Source organism: Leuresthes tenuis, unplaced genomic scaffold (assembly GCF_036924035.1).
Source record: "Leuresthes tenuis unplaced genomic scaffold, fLeuTen1.0.hap1 SCAF_34, whole genome shotgun sequence".
NCBI classification, from domain to species: domain Eukaryota; kingdom Metazoa; phylum Chordata; class Actinopteri; order Atheriniformes; family Atherinopsidae; genus Leuresthes; species Leuresthes tenuis.
In genome coordinates, this window is record NW_027325388.1 from 715731 (window position 1) to 729099 (window position 13369).

Consider the following 13369-nt stretch of genomic DNA (forward strand, 5'->3'; position numbering starts at 1 on the left):
GCAGTTTTAATTTAGTTTGAGTGAAGGAATTCATTTTATAGCAAAATCCGAAATCGTGAAGAACTCATGGAAGTAAGCTTATTCTCGGATTCCTGAATCTTTAGATTTGCTCTTTCTTTTACTGCAAAGTACAACGTTGAGCAGCACTAATGAGTTGTTTCTATTTTTGGCAGGCTTTACCTTTACGGATGAAGCCCTTTCTGTCTGTGCAAAAGAAATCTTGTTACTGTGCAGAGTGACTTCTCTGAGTAGAGTCGCCTTACTTACTGTGCCAATGTTCGAAGCTGGATGCAAAGTTGTTGCTTGAATGGTGCTCGCTGGAGCGTGCGGTAGTGTAAAGTTATACCATTTAAAAGGGCTGAAGAGTGCTCAGTGCAGCGGGTGGGCCGAGGTGCAAAGTGACACTATGGCCATAAAAAGAACACCGCTACAAGTGCGCATTGTGCCAGGAAGGGCCCTCGGATGTGAACCAGTGGACAGTTATCGCTTCTCGGCCTTTTGGCTAAGATCAAGTGTAGTATCTGTTCTTATCAGTTTAATGTCTGATGTGTCCTCTATGCGAGGACTACATATTAAATGGATTTGTATCAATAGGAGTTGAAAAAGGAGCTTGCTCCGTTCACTCCAAGCATCGACCCGGTACTGTAGTGCCCCTGGGAACGGTGCGCTCTCCTCTGCTCTTGTGAAAAAGCAAACAGCGGTGCAGGATGGAGGTTTCAGGGAGCCCAAGATGAAACTTTCTTTTAGTCTGCTGAGAAAAGAGAGTGAATGCGAAGTAGACTTTAACACGGCTCTGGGAGCGAGCCGAGTGCGGGCTAACCAGGCGAATTGCTTGAAAGAAACGCGACACCGAATGAGCGGTCAGAACAAAGCCTCAATACGGTGTTCCTGTGGTGTTTTTATAAAATGCGGTGAAAAAAAAGGTGTGAATGCCCCATAGAAAACTAAAAGGTGGAGCGGAAGTGTTCGGCTGCAAGAAGGTGTGAATGTCCGACTATATTTGGTGAAAAGCAGGTGAAGCAAGGTCTGAATGCCCAACCTTACATCATCAAAAGCGAGATCAGAGGTTTTTGGCTGCAAGAAGGCCATAGTTTGCCAAAAGTGGGTAAGGTGCGAATGACCGACTAAATATCAACAAAAGTGGGGGCGGAGGTCTTCGGATGCAAGTGGGTGTGAATATCCCACCATAGAAGTATGGTGGAGAGGAAGCTGTGAATGGCCGACCATAGTTTGCAAAAAGCGGGTGAGAAAAGGTGCGAATGTCCAACCATACATGATCAAAACAGGGAGCGGAGGTGTTTGGCTGCGACAAGGTGTGAATGTCCACCCATAATTAATGAAAAGCGGGCAACAAGTAGGTTCGAATGCCATACCATACATCATCAAAAGCAGGAGTGGATGTGTTCGGCTACAAGAAGGTTTGAATGTCCGAGCATAGTTTGTAAAAAGCTGGTAAGAAAAGGTTCGAATGCCTGAACATACATCATCAAAAGCAGGACTGGATGTGTTCGGCTACAAGAAGGTTTGAATGTCCGACCATAGTTGGTAAAAAGTGGGTATGAAAAGGTTCGAATGCCCAAGTTCGGCTGAAAAAAACTGTGTTCGGCTGCAAAAAGGTGTGAATGTTTGACTAAAGTTTGTAAGACAAGGTTCGAATGCCTGACAATGTATGATCAAAAGCGGGAGCGGAGGTGTTCAGCTGCAAGAAGGTCTAAATGTCCATCATTAATTGCTAGAAAACATGAAAGAAAATTTTCGAAAATCAATCTGCACATGATCATAAGTGGGAGAGGAGGTGTTCAGCTGCAAGAAGGTGTGAATGTCCTACCATAATTGCTGAAAAATGTGTTAGAAACGGTAAGAATGCCGGACCATACATCATCAAAAGCTAGAGAGGTGGTGTTCGGCTGCAAGTAGGTGTGAATGTCTGACTAAAGTTCAAATATATTAACAAAAGCGGGAGGAGAGGTCTTCGGATGAGTGGTTGAGAATTTCCAACCATAATCTATAAAATGCGGTGAAAAAAAAGGTGTGATAGAAACCTAAAAGGTGGAGCGGAAGTGTTCGGCTGCAAGAAGGTGTGAATGTCCGTCTATAGTTGGTGAAAAGCAGGAAAAGCAAGGTCTGAATGCCCAATCTTACATCATCAAAACCGAGATCAGAGGTGTTTGGCTGCAAGAAAACGGGTAAGGTGTGAATGACCGACTAAATATCAACAAAAGTGGGGGCGGAGGTCTTCGGATGCAAGTGGGTGTGAATATCCCACCATACAAGTATGGTGGAGAGGAAGCTGTGAATGTCCGACCATGGTTTGTAAAACGCGGGTAAGACAAGGTGCGAATGTCCGACAATGTATGATCAAAAGAGGGAGCGGAGGTGTTCGGCTGCAAGGTCTGAATTTCCAACCATAATTTGTAAACACCGTTGAAGAAAAGCCTCGAAAGCCCGACTATACACCATCAAAAGCGGGAGCAGAGGTGTTCAGCTGCAAGAAGGTCTGAATGTCCACCAATAATTACTGAAAAATGGGTAAGAAGAGGTGTGAATGCCCAACTATACATCATCAAAAGCAGAAGTGGATGTGTTCGGCCACAAGAAGGTTTGAATGTCCGACCATAGTTTGTAAAAGGCGGGTAAGAAAAGGTTTGAATGCCCGAACATACACAATCAAAAGAGGGAGCGGAGGTGTTTCGCTGCAAGAAGGTGTGAATGTCCGAGCATAGTTTGTAAAAAGCGGGTAAGAAAAGGTTCGAATGCCCGAACATACACCATCAAAAGAGGGAGCGGAGGTGTTCCGCTGTAAGAAGGTGTGAATGTCCAACCATAGTTGGTAAAAAGCGGGTAAGAAAAGGTTAAAATACCCGACTCTACACAATCAATAGCGGGAGCGGAGTTGTTCGGCTAAAAGAAGGTGTGAAAGTCCGACCATGGTTTGTAAAAAGCGGGTAAGAAAAGGTTCGAATGCAAAAATATACACCATCAAAAGCGGAAGCCGAGGTGTTCGGCTGCAAGTAGGTCTGAATGTCCACCCATAATTAATGAAAAGCGGGCAACAAGTAGGTTCGAATGCCCAACCATACATCAACAAAAGCAGGAGTGGATGTGTTTGGCTACAAGAAGGTTTGAATGTCCAACCATAGTTTGTAAAAAGCGGGTAAGAAAAGGTGCGAATGCCCGAAAATACACCATCAAAAGAGGGAGCGGAGGTGTTCCGCTGTAAGATGGTGCGAATGTCCGACCATAGTTGGTAAAAAGCGGGTAAGAAAAGGTTCGAATGCCCGAATATATACCATCATAAGCGGAAGCGGAGGTGTTCGGCTGCAAGAAGGTGTGAACGTCCGACCAAAGTTTGTAAAAAGCAGTTAAGAAAAGGTTCGAATATCCAACCAAACATAATCAAAAGTGGGAGCAGAGCTGTTCGACTGCAAGTAGGTGTGAATTTCCACCCATAATTCCTGAAAAATGGGTAAGAAAAGGTGCGAATGCCCAACCATACATCATCAAAAGAAGAAGTGGATGTGTTCTGCTACAAGAAGGTTTGAATGTCCGACCATAGCTTGTAAAAAGTGGGTAAGAAAAAGTTCGAATGCTCGAACATACACCATCAAATTTGGGAGCGGAGGTGTTCCGCTGTAAGACGGTGTGAATGTCCGACCATAATTGGTAAAAAGCGGGTAAGAAAAATTTAAAATACCCGACTGTACACAATCAATAGCGGGAGCGGAGTTGTTCGGCTACAAGAAGGTGTGAAAGTCCGACCATGGTTTGTAAAACGCGGGTAAGACAAGGTGCGAATGCCCGACAATGTATGATCAAAAGAGGGAGCGGAGGTGTTCGGCTGCAAGGTCTGAATTTCCAACCATAATTTGTAAACACCGTTGAAGAAAAGCCTCGAAAGCCCGACTATACACCATCAAAAGCGGGAGCAGAGGTGTTCAGCTGCAAGAAGGTCTGAATGTCCACCAATAATTACTGAGAAATGGGTAAGAAAAGGTGTGAATGCCCAACTATACATCATCACAAGCAGAAGTGGATGTGTTCGGCCACAAGAAGGTTTGAATGTCCGACCATAGTTTGTAAAAGGCGGGTAAGAAAAGGTTTGAATGCCCGAACATACACAATCAAAAGAGGGAGCGGAGGTGTTCCGCCATAAGAAGGTGTGAATGTCCGACCGTAGTTGCTAAAAAGTGGGTAAGAAAAGGTTAAAATACCCGACTGTACACAATCAATAGCGGGAGCGAATGTGTTCGGCTACAAGAAGGTGTGAAAGTCCGACCATGTTTTGTAAATAGCGGGTAAGAAAAGGTGCGAATGCCCGACAATGTATGATCAAAAGAGGGAGCGGAGGTTTTCGGCTAAAAGAAGGTCTGAATGTCCAACCATAATTTGTAAAAACCGGGGAAGAAAAGGCTCGAAAGCCCGACTATACACCATCAAAAGCGGGAGCAGAGGGGTTCAGCTGCAAGAAGGTCTGAATGTCCATCAATAATTGCTAGAAAACATGAAAGAAAATTTTCGAATATCAAACCGCACATGATCATAAGTGGGAGCGGAGGTGTTTAGCTGCAAGAAGGTGTGAATGTCCACCCTTAATTCCTCAAAAATGGGTAAAAAAAAAGGTGCGAATACCCAACCATACATCATCAAAAGCAGGACTGGATGTGTTCGGCTACAAGGTTTGAATGTCCGAGCATAGTTTGTTAAAAGCGGGTAAGAAAAGGTGCAAATGCCCGAACATACACCATCAAAAGAGGGAGCGGAGGTGTTACACTTGAAAGACGGTGTGAATGTCCGACCATAGTTGGTAAAAAGTGGGTAAGAAAAGGTTCGAATGCCCGAATATATACCATCAAAAGCGGAAGCGGAGGTGTTCGGCTGCAAGAAGGTGTGAACGTCCGACCAAAGTTTGTAAAAAGCAGTTAAGAAAAGGTTCGAATATCCAACCAAACATAATCAAAAGTGGGAGCAGAGCTGTTCGACTGCAAGTAGGTGTGAATTTCCACCCATAATTCCTGAAAAATGGGTAAGAAAAGGTGCGAATGCCCAACCATACATCATCAAAAGAAGAAGTGGATGTGTTCTGCTACAAGAAGGTTTGAATGTCCGACCATAGCTTGTAAAAAGTGGGTAAGAAAAAGTTCGAATGCTCGAACATACACCATCAAATTTGGGAGCGGAGGTGTTCCGCTGTAAGACGGTGTGAATGTCCGACCATAATTGGTAAAAAGCGGGTAAGAAAAGGTTAAAATACCCGACTGTACACAATCAATAGCGGGAGCGGAGTTGTTCGGCTACAAGAAGGTGTGAAAGTCCGACCATGGTTTGTAAAACGCGCGTAAGACAAGGTGCGAATGCCCGACAATGTATGATCAAAAGAGGGAGCGGAGGTGTTCGGCTGCAAGGTCTGAATTTCCAACCATAATTTGTAAACACCGTTGAAGAAAAGCCTCGAAAGCCCGACTATACACCATCAAAAGCGGGAGCAGAGGTGTTCAGCTGCAAGAAGGTCTGAATGTCCACCAATAATTACTGAGAAATGGGTAAGAAAAGGTGTGAATGCCCAACTATACATCATCACAAGCAGAAGTGGATGTGTTCGGCCACAAGAAGGTTTGAATGTCCGACCATAGTTTGTAAAAGGCGGGTAAGAAAAGGTTTGAATGCCCGAACATACACAATCAAAAGAGGGAGCGGAGGTGTTCCGCCATAAGAAGGTGTGAATGTCCGACCGTAGTTGCTAAAAAGTGGGTAAGAAAAGGTTAAAATACCCGACTGTACACAATCAATAGCGGGAGCGAATGTGTTCGGCTACAAGAAGGTGTGAAAGTCCGACCATGTTTTGTAAATAGCGGGTAAGAAAAGGTGCGAATGCCCGACAATGTATGATCAAAAGAGGGAGCGGAGGTTTTCGGCTAAAAGAAGGTCTGAATGTCCAACCATAATTTGTAAAAACCGGGGAAGAAAAGGCTCGAAAGCCCGACTATACACCATCAAAAGCGGGAGCAGAGGGGTTCAGCTGCAAGAAGGTCTGAATGTCCATCAATAATTGCTAGAAAACATGAAAGAAAATTTTCGAATATCAAACCGCACATGATCATAAGTGGGAGCGGAGGTGTTTAGCTGCAAGAAGGTGTGAATGTCCACCCATAATTCCTCAAAAATCGGTAAAAAAAAAGGTGCGAATGCCCAACCATACATCATCAAAAGCAGGACTGGATGTGTTCGGCTACAAGGTTTGAATGTCCGAGCATAGTTTGTTAAAAGCGGGTAAGAAAAGGTTCGAATGCCCGAACATACACCATCAAAAGAGGGAGCGGAGGTGTTCAGCCATAAGAAGGTGTGAATGTCCGACCGTAGTTGGTAAAAAGCGGGTAAGAAAAGGTTAAAATGGCCGTCTGTACACAATCAATAGCGGGAAGGGATGTGTTCGGCTACAAGAAGGTGTGAAAGTCCGACCATGTTTTGTAAAAAGCGGTTAAGAAAAGGTGTGAATGCCCGACAATGTATGATCAAAAGAGGGAGCGGAGGTTTTCGGCTGCAAGAAGGCCTGAATGTCCAACCATAATTTGTAAAAACCGGGGAAGAAAAGGCTCGGAAGCCCGACTATACACCATCAAAAGCGGGAGCAGAGGTGTTCAGCTGCAAGAAGGTCTCAATGTCCATCAATAATTGCTAAAAAACATGAAAGAAAATTTTCGAATATCAAACCGCACATGATCATATGCGGGAGAGGAGGTGTTCAGCTGCAAGAAGGTGTGAATGTCCACCCATAATTCCTGAAAAATGGGTAAAAAAAGGTGCGAATGCCCAACCATACATCATCAAAAGCAGGTGTGAATATCAGATCATAATTTGCAAAAACCTGATGAGAAATGGTGAGAATGCCCGACTATACACCATCAAATGCGGGAGCGGAGGTGTTCGGCTGTGAGTAGGTGTGAATGTCCGACCATACTTGCTGAAAAAAATGACAAAGCAGTTTTCACTTGGTTTGAGTGAAGGATTTCATTTTATATAGAAATCCGAAATTGTGTAGAACTCGTGGAAATAAGTTTATTCTCGGATTCCTAAAGGTTTAGTGTTGTTCTTTGGTATACTGCAAAGTAATACTTTTTATTTTGTTGAAACCGATTCAGACATGGATAAATATCAAGGAAAAAGCAGTTTTAACTTGGTTTGAGTGAAGGAATTCATTTTATATCAAAATCCGAAATTGTGTAGAACTCGTGGAAATAAGTTTATTCTCGGATTCCTAAAGGTTTAGTGTTGTTCTTTGGTATACTGCAAAGTAATACTTTCTATTTTGTTGAAACCGATTAAGTTAAAACTGCTTTGTCCTTCATATTTATCCATGTCATAATAGCTTTAAACAAAAAAGAACGTTGTACTTTGCAGGATAGGAAAGAACAACACTAAACCTTTAGGAATCCGAGAATAATCTTCTTTTCACGAGTTCTACACAATTTCGGATTTTGATATAAAATGAATGCCTTCACTCAAACCAAGTTAAAACTGCTTTGTCCTTCATATTTATTCATGTCTAAATAGCTTTAAACAAAAATGAACGTTGTACTTTGCAGGATAGGAAAGAACAACTCTAAACCTTTTCAGGAATCCGAGAATAAGCGTCGATTGACGAGTTCTACACAATTTCGGATTTTGATATAAAATGAATTCGTTCACTCAAACCAAGTTAAAACTGCTTTGTCCTTAATATTTATCCATGTCTGAATAGGTTTCAACAAAAAAGAAAGTATTACTTTGCAGTATACCAACGAACAACACTAAACCTTTAGGAATCCGAGAATAAGCTTCTTTTCACCAGTTCTACAAAATTTTGGATTTTGATATAAAATGAATTCCTTCACTCAAACCAAGTTAAAACTGCTTTGTCCTTCATATTTATCCATGTCTGAATCGGTTTCAACAAAATAGAAAGTATTACTTTGCAGTATACCAAAGAACAACACTAAACCTTTAGGAATCCGAGAATAAACTTATTTCCACGAGTTCTACACAATTTCGGATTTTGATAGAAAATGAATTCCTTCACTCAAACCAAGTGAAAACTGCTTTGTCATATTTTTCAGCAAGTATGGTCGGACATTCACACCTACTCACAGCCGAACACCTCCGCTCCCGCATTTGATGGTGTATAGTCGGGCATTCTCACCATTTCTCATCAGGTTTTTGCAAATTATGATCTGACATTCACACCTGCTTTTGATGTTGTATGGTTGGGCATTCGCACCTTTTTTTACCCATTTTTCAGGAATTATGGGTGGACATTCACACCAACTTGCAGCTGAACACCTCCTCTCCCGCATATGATCATGTGCGGTTTGATATTCGAAAATTTTCTTTCATGTTTTCTAGCAATTATTGATGGACATATTGAGACCTTCTTGCAGCTGAACACCTCCGCTCCCGCTTTTGATGATGTATAGTCGGGCTTTCGAGCCTTTTCTTCCCCGGTTTTTACAAATTATGGTTGGACATTCAGACCTTCTTGCAGCCGAAAACCTCCGCTCCCTCTTTTGATCATACATTGTCGGGCATTCGCACCTTTTCTTAACCACTTTTTACAAAACATGGTTGGACTTTCACACTTTCTTGTAGCCGAACACATCCCTTCCCGCTATTGATTGTGTACAGTCGGGTATTTTAACCTTTTCTTACCCGCTTTTTACCAACTACGGTCGGACATTCACACCTTCTTATGGCGGAACACCTCCGCTCCCTCTTTTGATGGTGTAGGTTCGGGCATTCGAACCTTTTCTTACCCGCTTTTTACAAACTATGCTCGGACATTCAAACCTTCTTGTAGCCGAACACATCCAGTCCTGCTTTTGATGATGTATGGTTGGGCATTCGCACCTTTTTTTTTACCCATTTTTGAGGAATTATGGGTGGACATTCACACCTTCTTGCAGCTGAACACCTCCTCTCCCACTTATGATCATGTGCGGTTTGATATTCGAACATTTTTTTTCATGTTTTCTAGCAATTATTGATGGACATTCAGACCTTCTTGCAGCTGAACACCTCCGCTCCCGCTTTTGATGGTGTATAGTCGGGCTTCCGAGCCTTTTCTTCCCCGGTTTTTACAAATTATGGTTGGACATTTAGACCTTCTTGCAGCCGAAAACCTCCGTTCCCTCTTTTGATCATACATTGTCCGGCATTCGCAACTTTTCTTACCCGCTTTTTACAAACCATGGTCGGACTTTCACACCTTTTAGTAGCCAAACAACTCCGCTCCCGCTATTGATTGTGTACAGTCGGGTATTTTAACCTTTTCTTACCCGCTTTTTACCAATTATGGTGGGACATTCACACCTTCTTACAGCGGAACACCTCCGCTCCCTGTTTTGATCATTTATGGTCTGGCAATACTACCTTTTCTTACCCGTTTTTGAGTTATTATGGCTGGACATTCACAGCTTCTTGCAGCCGAACACCTCTTCTCCCGCTTTTGATGATGAATGGTCCGGCATTCTTACCTTTTCTAACACATTTTTCAGCAATTATTGTTGGTCATTCACACCTTTCTCATCAGCTTTTTACAAATTATGATCTGACATTCACACCTACTTGCAGCCGAACATCTCGGCTTCCGCTTTTGATGGTGTATATTTTGGCATTCGAACCTTTTCTTACCCGCTTTTTACAAACCATGGTCGGACTTTCATACCTTCTTTTAGCCGAACAACTCCGCTCCCGCTATTGATTGTGTAGAGTTGGGTATTTTAGCCTTTTCTTACCCGCATTTTACCAACTATGGTCGGACATTCACACTTTCTTACAGCGGAACACCTCCGCTCCCTCTTTTGATGGTGTATGTTCTGGCATTCGAACCTTTTCTTACCCACTTTTTACAAACTATGCTCGGACATTCACACCTTCTTGCAGTGAAACACCTCCGCTCCCTCTTTTGATGGTGTATGTTCGGGCATTCGCACCTTTACTTACCCGCTTTTTACAAACTATGGTCGTACATTCAAACCTTGTAGCCGAAAACCTCCACTCCCTCTTTTGATCATACTTTGTCGGGCATTCGCACCTTTTCTTACCCGCTTTTTACAAACTATGCTCGGACATTCAAACCTTCTTGTATCCAAACACATCCACTCCTGCTTTTGTTGATGTATGGTTGGGCATTCGAACCTACTTGTTGCCCGCTTTTCATTAATTATGGGTGGACATTCACACCTTGTCACAGCCAAACACCTCCGCTCCCTCTTTTGATCATGTATGGTTGGACATTCGCACCTTTTCTCACCCGCTTTTTGCAAACTATGGTCGGCCATTCACAGCTTCCTCTCCACCATACTTGTATGGTGGGATATTCACACCCACTTGCATCCGAAGATCTCCGCCCCCACTTTTGTTGATATTTAGTCGGTCATTCACACCTTACCTGTTTTCTTGCCGCCAAACACCTCTGATCTCGCTTTTGATGATGTAAGATTGGGCATTCAGACCTTGCTTTTCCTGCTTTTCACCAACTATAGATGGACATTCACACCTTCTTGCAGCCGAACACTTCCGCTCCACCTTTTAGGTTTCTATCACACCTTTTTTTTCACCGCATTTTATAGATTATGGTTGGAAATTCTCAACCACTCATCCGAAGACCTCTCCTCCCGCTTTTGTTAATATATTTGAACTTTAGTCAGACATTCACACCTACTTGTACTTGTACACCTACTTTTTGCAGCCGAACACAGTTTTTTGCAGCCGAATTTGGGCATTCGCACCTTTTCATACCCACTTTTTACCAACTATGGTCGGACATTCACACCGTCTTACAGCGGAACACCTCCGCTCCCTCTTTTGATGGTGTATGCTCGGACATTCAAACCTTCTTGTAGCCGAACACATCCACTCCTGCTTTTGATGATGTATGGTATGGCATTCGAACCTACTTGTTGCCCGCTTTTCATTAATTATGGGTGGACATTCACACCTTGTCGCAGCCAAACACCCTGTTTCGATCATGTATGGTTGGACATTCGCACCTTTTCTCACCCGCTTTTTGCAAACTATGGTCGGCCATTCACAGCTTCCTCTCCACCATACTTGTATGGTGGGATATTCACACCCACTTGCATCCGAAGACCTCCGCCCCCACTTTTGTTGATATTTAGTCGGTCATTCGCACCTTACCCGCTTTTGGCAAACTATGGCCTTCTTGCAGCCAAAAACCTCTGATCTCGCTTTTGATGATGTAAGGTTGGGCATTCAGACCTTGCTTCACCTGCTTTTCACCAAATATAGTCGGACATTCACACCTTCTTGCAGCCGAACACTTCCGCTCCACCTTTTAGTTTTCTATGGGGCATTCACACCTTTATTTTCACCGCATTTTATAAAAACACCACAGGAACACCGTATTGAGGCTTTGTTCTGACCGCTCATTCGGTGTCGCGTTTCTTTCAAGCATTTCTCCTGGTTAGCCCGCACTCGGCTCGCTCCCAGAGCCGTGTTAAAGTCTACTTCGCATTCACTCTCTTTTCTCAGCAGACTAAAAGAAACTTCCATCCTGCACCGCTGTTAGCTTTTTCACAAGAGCAGAGGAGAGCGCACCGTTCCCAGCGGCACTGCAGTACCGGGTCGATGCTTGGAGTGAACGGAGCAAGCTCCTTTTTCAACTCCTATTGATAAAAATCCATTTAATATGTAGTCCTTGCATAGACATATCACATATTAAACTGATAAGTACAGATGGATTATGTGCAATTAGTAAAGAGAGTAGAGGACGATCTCTCTCGTTGGAAGTCCTTACCTATATCACTTATGGGGAGAGTTACAACCATTAAAATGATGATACTACCAAAAGTTAACTATTTGTTCTCAATGATCCCCATAAAACCATCTGCTACTTGGTTTAAGTCACTAGATTCATGCATCTCCAAATTTCTGTGGAAAAACAAACCACCACGTATTAGTTTAAAAACCCTACAGAAGACCAAGGACAGTGGTGGATTAGATTTACCTCATTTTCAGCACTATTCCTTAGCCAATAGGTTACAATATATATCAAAATGGTTTAAACCTTGTTGTTGTCACAGTTCCCAGAGACGTTGTAATCGTTGAGGATTCTATATTCACCCCCTCATTAGAGGCACGTGTTGCAGATTGATGACACTGAATCTTCTTCTCTGTTCATTGCTGGCATCATTCCCAGCATCGTAAGTGTTCGTGGCATTGTTAGCCTCTTCTTCTGGATCTTGATATCGAGCATCCTTTTGTATTTCTGGTTTGTAAGTCCTCTCTCTTCGTTCACCGGAGTCTTCGTCTCTTTGTCCTTGAGTTTGGTGATTTTTTCTTCTTTTGATGCCTTGACACAGTGTGACAGGTGATACCACATGGGAGATCCTTTAACTTGGACTGCTGTCCCTGTGCTGCGAAATGGCTGTGCTGCTCAAATGGTCTCTCCTTCATCATATACACAGTTATTTATACATCACCTTCCACCATGAAGCGTTGTCCCTTTTTGTTTCTCTCTTTGTTCTTAAAATGCTGTTATAAATGTCTAAACCAATCCATTAAACTAGATCATTTTGGCAGTAAAGCGATCTACAATGTGTTTGGTCGCAAAGCTGCTCATCTGTGGTAAACAGCTCTTCAGAAAGGCATTCTTCAATTGATTTCACTCATTTTATGTAATAATTTTGTGATTTCCTACAAAACTACACTTCTTCTCCCATCTGTCTGAGTATTTAATATTGTCTGGGTCCCGTTAAAACATGTATTTTTCCCATCTAATTCCTTGTTTGCTTTAAAACAAGTATTCCCCATTTTCTATCCCTTCAGTAGCCAACCAGTTTGTATGGAGTACACTGGAGCAACTTGACTGATCAGTAAAACACTGCTTTTGTTGTCACCGCAAGGCTTCCCCCGTCGGTTGTTTCACTGAGACACTACTGAGTAACTACAACTCAACACAGTTTATACACATAACATTCATATACATACTAACAAACAAACAAACAATAATTTATCGCAATTTTCTCATCTCTGTTTGAACGTACACCCAGGTAAATATTCCTGTAGTCTTCTCATACCGACTATGGACCCATTCATTGTTTAACTTCACTGTTTTGCAAATCCTAATTGAATATTACACATTGACATTGAACTTTACTGGATAAGCAGGTCTTCATTGCATTCAGCAGCCTATATGTGAGCATTTATGTGTAAGCTGTTCTTCTTTGCATTTATCAGCAGCAAGCAATTCTTCACTGCACATGCATATGTAAATAGTAAAACAATTCCAATGTGTTAGCGAAACCTTCTATATCACAGTGGTTTCTAAGGTCTATTTTAAGTTCTTTGCCATCAGTGAGATGACATTGTTTACAAA

At 42.6% G+C, this 13369-nt stretch overlaps 1 non-coding gene and 1 pseudogene across 1 annotated transcript; one reads left to right on the forward strand and one right to left on the reverse strand.

Moving 5' to 3' along the window:
• Positions 1-482: 482 nt before the first annotated feature.
• Positions 483-673, forward strand: LOC140285308 (U2 spliceosomal RNA). The gene has a single exon (XR_011910402.1). It is a non-coding gene; the product is annotated as a U2 spliceosomal RNA (small nuclear RNA).
• A 10905-nt stretch (positions 674-11578) lies between these two features.
• On the reverse strand, positions 11579-11755 carry LOC140285239 (U2 spliceosomal RNA; annotated as a pseudogene).
• Between the last annotated feature and the right edge of the window lie 1614 nt (positions 11756-13369).